We start from the raw sequence: 7,811 nt of genomic DNA on the forward strand, positions 1-7,811 counted from the left end.
TCTCAAACATACAACAAGGACGTTTGCTCAGCTATGTTCATAGCATCTTTATATGTAATAGCTACAATCTGGAAACAACCTAGATGTCCCTCACTGGAGGAATGAATGTAGAAATTGTGGTACATTTACACAATGGAATACTAGACAGCAATTAAAAACAAAAAAATCATGAAATTTGCAGGCAAATGGATGGAACTAGAAAAGATCATCCTGAGTGAGGTATCCCAGAAGCAGAAAGACACACATGGTATATACTCACTTATAAATGGATATTAGACATATAGGATAAACATACTAAAGTCTAAAGACCTAAAGAAGCTAAACAACAAGGAGAACCCTAGGGAAGATGCTCAATCCTCATTCAGAAGGGCTAACAGGATAGACATTGGAAGTGAGAGAAGACAGGGAACAGGACAAGAGGCTACCACAGAGTATTGAAGCAGATGCTGAGATTCATAGACATTTTCTTCTATTGAGACTAGGTAAGGCTGTCCAGTCAGGGGAAAGGGATCCAAAGGCAGGCAACAGAGTCTGAGGAAGCCTTTGCTCCTGCTGTTAGAAGTCCCACATGAGAACCAAGCTATACATGTGTTACATATCTGGGGGGGTCCAAGAACCATCCCATGGATGCTTTCTGGTTGCTGGTTCAGTCTCTATGGACCCTTATGGGTCTAGGTTACTTGATTTTGAAATAAATGTTTTAAAAAAAGGAGAGGATCAAAACCATCCTCTACTACATAGCAAGCTCAAGTACAACAACCGGGAATACATGAGATCCTGTCTCACTATGTGTGTGTGTGTGTGTGTGTGTGTGTGTGTGTGTGTGTGTGTACAGGTATATATTAGCCAGGTATCTCCTGGGTCGTAATAAATATGTGTGTTTCTACACATTATTACAAAAATGTGTAAACATAGACTGTGTTGTATCACATCACTGCAGTTGGCTTTAAGTGTCTCGGTACAGCTTCTGGAAGAGCAGCTCGCCCTTGCTGCTCTTGCAGAAGACCTGGGTTCAAATCCCAATTCAATTCATGAACTACCCTGTAACTCCAGTGGGTATCTGATGCCTTCAACTCCCAGCACCCATAAGGTAGGTCACAATTATCTGCAATTTCAGTTCCAAGCAATCTGATAACCACCTTTGACTTCTGCAAACACATGATACACACACACACAAAATACTCATACACATAAAGTAAAAATAAATACAAAGGATCATCTTGCTTCCACTTAGATATCTTAAAAATCATAATTTCTTAATTTTAATTTATTTATTCACTTTTCATCCTGATCGTAGCCCCCTCCCTCCTCTCCTCCTAGTCCCTCTCTCCCTTTCTCCCTCTTTCCCCACCCCTCTTTCCTGTTCTTCAGATAAGGGGAGCTCCTCCCACTCCCACCCACCCCAGCTCATTAAGTTGCATCAGCACTGAGTGCATTCTCTTCACCTGTGGCTTCATGTGAGTTCCCTAGTAAGGGGAGCAGGGGCTGTCTCTGGCAAGGACTGTTGCCTCCTTTCTGATCACTCCCCATTGGTGGGGCTGCCTCGCCAGGCCACAGGGGGAAATTCAGAAATTTTAAAAAGAAGAAGAAAAGAAAGGACGAAAAAGGAGGGAAAAAACAAAGGAGAGGGGAAGCAAAGAGAGGAGAAAAGGGAAGAAGAAGGAAGGGTCTGAACAAAATTTGATCATAATCCAAAATATTAGTTGAGTGTATACAGAGAAATATATATATATATATATATATATATATATATATATATATATATGAGAGAGAGAAGAGAGTCAAAGCTCCTAAAAAGAAAAATTTCAAATATCTTACCTACACAGCTCTGCCCGCAGACCAAACATCTCCACTTAAATGTGGAATGTAGAGATAGACTCCCTTCTAAAGAGCACAGTCAAGGAAATGAGGAGAAGAAGGAACTTTAAAGTGACAACTGTGACCACCAGCCACTAGCCCCGTAACCCAGGCTGCCACCACAGCCGTGTGGCATCTATCTAAGTTGGTGCCTTACAGAAGCAATCTGAGGCCTGATGTGTTGGGAAGGGGCTTTACTCCTGGACTCTCCCTTTCCTGAAGCCTAGTGTCACCCTGGAGAGGAGAAAAACAGCAAACAAATGTCAAGTGGGGGTGCTCTACAAAATTCCTAAGACCTCATCAAAACTGTCATGATCATTTTTTAATTAGGCACTCAGAGGTTAAGAGAGGCTAAGGAAGTAGCCCAGCCAAGAAGTGTTCAGTGGCCAAAAGTTAACACGGTCAGGACTGTGGAACACAAGAGCTCTGGGTAAAGGCTTAAAAGGTATGAATAAAGTCTGGAATAGTCTTGAAAAAAAGTAAACAATGGATGTTCTTGAATCTTTTGACCTGAGACTACATGAACCAAACTAAATCATACTATTTTCAGATATATTTCTTATCTGTGGAAGTTTGGTTTTCCAGGAGATAGGCAAAGAGAATTCTTGCCAGAGGAGATCGTAGAGGGTGCCTAAGGGTCTGACATCTGCAAAAGAGAAATGTCAAAGCAAGAGCAGGGCAAGGGGAGAAGCCAACATGAAATGCAGACCCAGAGGTTAACCTCAACTAACTCCTTCAAGGGCTCTTGGAATGGTTCCTGGGAGAGGACAACCACACTTCCAATGCATGGAAATGACTCATCTGATTGCCTGGCCTGAGAACCATGAAAAATAAGTACTTCAGGGCTGTCCATAGACTCATGCCTATTCCTCCATATACAATTCTGCCCAAGCAAGGTATAGTAGCTTGCAATCACCCTAATCTCATCTGGCAGGTTTCTCCCTCTCCACTCAAGTGTCCGTCAAGGAGGTTCAGACCACCCTATTAGAAATTTAGTTTGCTTTCCTATGGTGAAGCTTTTCTTGGTCATCAAAACTCTTTTTAGTAAATTGCAAAGACCCCTCCAAAAAGGCAATTTAAACCATTTTCGATGAATGCTAGTGGACATTAACTGATTCTAGCTGAAAGCAAAGAAGAAAAACACTTTGAGAGAGAAACGGTACACTAAAAGAAGGAAGAGAGTGCCAACGGGAGCATTACATCACTTCTCAAACCTGTCAATTACACCCCTGCATTTCCACGAAGAGGCAACTTCTTCCTATATGTCATTTTAGCACCCTCATGCTTCTAGGAAACAACATAAAGCCATTTTTGGGGTGTCACATGACTCATAGCTGCACTGCAGTACATGAGGCAGAGCACCAGTGCCTGAAACAAATTTCTTACTGACTGGACATTATTTATTCTCATTCAAGACTTCCTGGTTCTGGGGTATAAGTCAGCAGGAGCTACACCTAGAATTGTATCCACTGTCTTAGAGACGAAATTTAATCTTAGCCAACAATGAATTCTCACAAACATAACTGAAGATTTAATACAAGCCCTTATACTTACAGATGTCAATGTGCATTGAAGAAGATGTGAAAATTACTGGAAGCCAATTTACAGCAGCTGGAGTAAATTAGGGCGCATTGCAAAAAAAAAAAAAAAAAAAAAGATTTTTTTTTTTTTTTAATTTAAAGAAGGAAGTAATGAAACACCCAGCTCTAGGCAAACCATATGTGAGAACCCAAGTCTTTATTAATGGAAGTGAGCATTGTGTTAATGGCAACTTAGTTCCTTAGCAAAACTCAACAAAGATATGCACTAGCTTGTAACCGTTGAATCTCTAGATGAGTTAGCAAAAAGTGGGCAGTGATTCAGGGACAGTTTCTACGGTGGCTTAAACCTACAGGTTTGAAAGATGTCCACACCATTCATTACACTGTCTAAAGATGACTATGACCTTTTTTTTTTTTTTAATCTGGAAAACGTTACATCTTATTTTACTACCATTAGGAAATTCGATCAGCTCTGAGGAATATTCAGGGTGGCCACTGAGATGGCTCAGTCACTAAAGGTGCCTGCCAGCAAGACTGACCACTTGAGTTTGGTGCCCCGAAGCCGCATGGTGGCAGGAGAGAACCCACTCTCGCAAAGTTGCCCTCTGACTTCCACGTGCCTACCATGTGTACTTCACAAATATATAAATAATAAATCTAAAAAACAAACCAGAATTATGAGGGCTAGTTCAACAGAGAGAGGAGGCTCAATAGAGAATATGCTTAAACATGAGTTAGAAGCTCCAGGGAAATCCTGGCATGGCAGCAGGGGTCAGTGAGAGGTTCTGTCTCAGACGATAAAGTGAAGAGCAATGAAGGGGACACCCGATGTGACTGTCCAGCCTCCACACCTCCACACATGTGCATGCATCACACATGCGCACACTTAGGACACCGGACATGGACTTCCGGCCTCCTCACCTACATGCGCAGATGTGCATGTATCACACACACACAAACTTTTTCCAGTTCTTTAAAAAAAAAATAAAGCATTTATCATATATGCTTAGGGTGAAACTGACAAGGAAATTATCAAACTAAAATCTGAAATATTAGTAACTGTCTAACATCTACCTTCTAATCTAGGTAGACTCAAAATTTCTGTACATATGACAAGATATTGGCCAAAGAATGTGGCATCTCTGAGCAAAACGAAAGGCCAAAGGTCAGTGGCCAAAGACAAGCCTTCAAGTGAGGAAAGCTTGTATCAGCTCCACCTACGTATAAAGGAAGTGCAGACCCTTATGATAAAGCAGCTCATGGACAACAGCCTCCCCCAGGCCAACTTCCTGGGAGTCATGCTGTTTTAAGCCTTGCTCAATTCTTAGGCTAGCCCACCCATTTGCCACTCACTTTTATTGGTTCATGGGGGAGGGGGAGAAAACAATTATGAGACTGCAATAAAGAGAGTTATTGTTCAGTTAAATTTCCTTCTGAGTCTCAACACCACATGCTTGCTTAATTTCTTCTGGTGAAATTTTGGGCTCTCTAAGTGATTTCTTTTTTCTAGGTGAAAACAAATAAAGTTTCCAAGGATCTCCTAAAATTACTCAGTCATTGACTCTGCTTACATTTAAAACATTTTATAACCAACTACAGTTCACCATTATTGTAGATGAAGACATCACTTTGAGGGACTGGAGAGACGGCTCAGTAAATTAAGAGCGCTGGCTGCTCTTCCGGAGGACCCAACGCACAACCATTGTAACTTCATGGTATACAATGCCTTCTGACTTCCTTGAGCACCAGGCATACACATGGTGCACATATATGCAAGCAAAACAACTATCTATACAACTTATAAAATACATTTTAAAGTATCATTGTAGCGGTTTGAATGTTTCCCCATCGATGTATGTGTTTGAGTCCTTGCTTTCCGGCTGGCAGCACTCTGTTAGAGGAAGCATGTCACTCTGACTACTTTAAAACTCATACCCATTTCCAGTGTGTCTTCTCTGCTTCCTCCCAGTGGTAAAATGTGAGCTCCCGGATTCCTGCTCATGCTGCCCTGTACCTGCTGCATGTTGCTGTGACTTCCTGCCATGGTGGACACTTATCCCTCTGGAATCATAAGTCCAGATAAACTCTTTCTTCTGTAAGTTGCTTAGGTCATGGTTCTATTACAGAAGCAGAAGAATAACTAGTGCAATCATTATCGTGGCTTTGTAAAAGATGCAGATTGCTTCCTCGGTAAATCCCATTATCTGTAAGGCCTCCACTAGAGTAAAGCATAGTTCTTATGACATTTGAATTGGCTAGTAGCGGTACTGGTATGCTTCTTTATCCTCCACAGTTCGTATTTCTCCTCATTACCTGTGATTTAGGATTAAACGATGAGAGTTTAGTGCTAAGATGTGCTTCCTAAACAGGAATCAGCTGCTCTTTGATACCGGCAAATGTTGGTTGCTCTTAAACATTTGAGGATACAGGGTTGGGGGGGAGGGATCCACTAATCCCTAACCATCCATATACACATCTCCCTGGAACATTCTATTACCAAGGCAGTAAAAAATGATGGTGCTTTTGAGTATAGCATCAGTATTTATATACTGTAGATAGTTTTACTGTTGAACATGTTATTATGTTTACACCTAGCAGTTATGTATCAATGTTCTCTGTTTAGTAATGACATACTATGGGAGAATACTTTTATGGCAAACTGGTAGAGATAATTCACACACGATGCTCAGCATGAGACAGACAATCGGACACTGACAGCCCTATTAGCTACAACACTAAATAATGCTTTGTACATTCCTTACTGGAGGATTAAGATACCCTGAGTTCAGCTCCTTCAGGAACTAGTCTAACCCTCTCTACGCCGCTCACCATTTGCTATGTTCGCGCTCCACGTGTGCTTTTAATTATTTTATACGATCAAGTGTGCAGCATGCACTGTAAGTAAATTATGAAGGCCACCATACTAGACAGTGGGCACAAGCTGTTAACTGTGCATTTGCCTTAGTAGGTCCCTGTCAGCGTGTGTGGCACAGTTCTTTCAACACATGGCATACACCTATCAGAAGTTTCTACTCCATTTTATTAAAAGCATGGAGGGTGTGATTTCCAATCCTTTATAATTTCCGGATTACTAATTAAATTGCTTCAATCAAGTCAAAGGGACTTTTTATCACTTAGAATATTAGAATCAGCCCTTTTTGGAGAACAAAGTCAATCAGAACAACTCTAAAAGCATGAAAAAGTGTTTCCTGTGTTCAGATGACTTAAAAGGAGCTCAAAGGAAATTCACCAAATTTAAATAAAAATTCATTATCATAAAAAATAAGGCTGCAAATTAAAGCCAAAGCAGCTAGTACCCAAAAAAACAACCCTACGCTAAAAGGCAGCCCTATCTCATCCTCTTCTACTACTCTCTTTTTCTATGCCCCTTAGTCTAGTTATATACATAGTAAGTTCTTTATCAATGTGGGCAGCCATTAAGGTGCCTTGGTTGATGTATTGGACTACATCAGAACCACTGGATTAGAAACACAAGAACTAATTTTCATATATATATATATATATAATTATTTTTATATTAATTACAGGTTATTTACTTTGTATCCCAGCTGTAACCCCCTCTCTCATTCCCTCCCAATCCCGCCGTCCCTCCCTCCCTCATCTCTTTCCTGCTCCCTCTCTAAGTCCACTGATAGGGGAGGTCCTCCTCCCTTTCCCTCTGACCCCAGCCTATCAGGTCTCATCAGGACTAAAGAACTAATTTTCTAAAGTACTGGTTTGTAGCAAGCATTGCCTCACTCAGTTCTCAGAATATTCTACAATACTGCTACTGCTACATCTCTTTCCAGAAGCAAAGCCTAAGTGAAGTTATAGGCCACAGGAGTTATGATTTAAAACAAATTGCTTCTAAAGCCACCACTTTTTCATTCTACAAAATAAATTCATATATTATACTATATACATACTACTACTTTCCAGAGAACTAAAATATGATCAAAATAAATTTGGGTTAAGCAAAATACAATTTATTGCCTTTGTAGATTTGGAAAATATTTTTGTCATGCTTCAGGGTCATTATTATATGCATTATTTTACATATGTATTTTTATTTTACATTGTAGATAATGAAGGGTAATTAACACATATAATGGCTGCCTGGAGCATGCCAAAAAGCCTTTCATTTCATATGTATATGTCTCATAATGAAAGGATAAATTAGTGCTTATAATATGTAATCAGAAGTGCCTATGTTTATAATTAATAGCAAGACAGTATGTTTATGTTTTTTTTCTATAGAGACATGACAAGTTGAAGACTTGCAAGATGGCTAAATAATCACATAATAGCTGTACGTTATTATAATATGATTCCTCAGTGAGCTTGACTCTGGAGGGATTTTTGTGTAGTGTCCTCACAACACATTGAGCTTAGTGAAATAAAGAAATTCCAGAA

General features: G+C 40.2%; 1 long non-coding RNA gene across 1 annotated transcript in view; it reads right to left on the minus strand.

Annotated features, from left to right (window-relative positions):
- LOC132657041 (uncharacterized) overlaps positions 1-1,989 on the minus strand; it is a 49,478-nt gene extending 47,489 nt beyond the window's left edge. The window contains exon 1 of the long non-coding RNA XR_009594883.1: positions 1,819-1,989. This is a non-coding gene — a long non-coding RNA (uncharacterized LOC132657041). The remainder of the gene's footprint in view (positions 1-1,818) is intronic.
- Positions 1,990-7,811: the final 5,822 nt, after the last annotated feature.

The sequence above is a fragment of the Meriones unguiculatus genome, chromosome 10 (genome assembly GCF_030254825.1).
Source record: "Meriones unguiculatus strain TT.TT164.6M chromosome 10, Bangor_MerUng_6.1, whole genome shotgun sequence".
NCBI classification, from domain to species: domain Eukaryota; kingdom Metazoa; phylum Chordata; class Mammalia; order Rodentia; family Muridae; genus Meriones; species Meriones unguiculatus.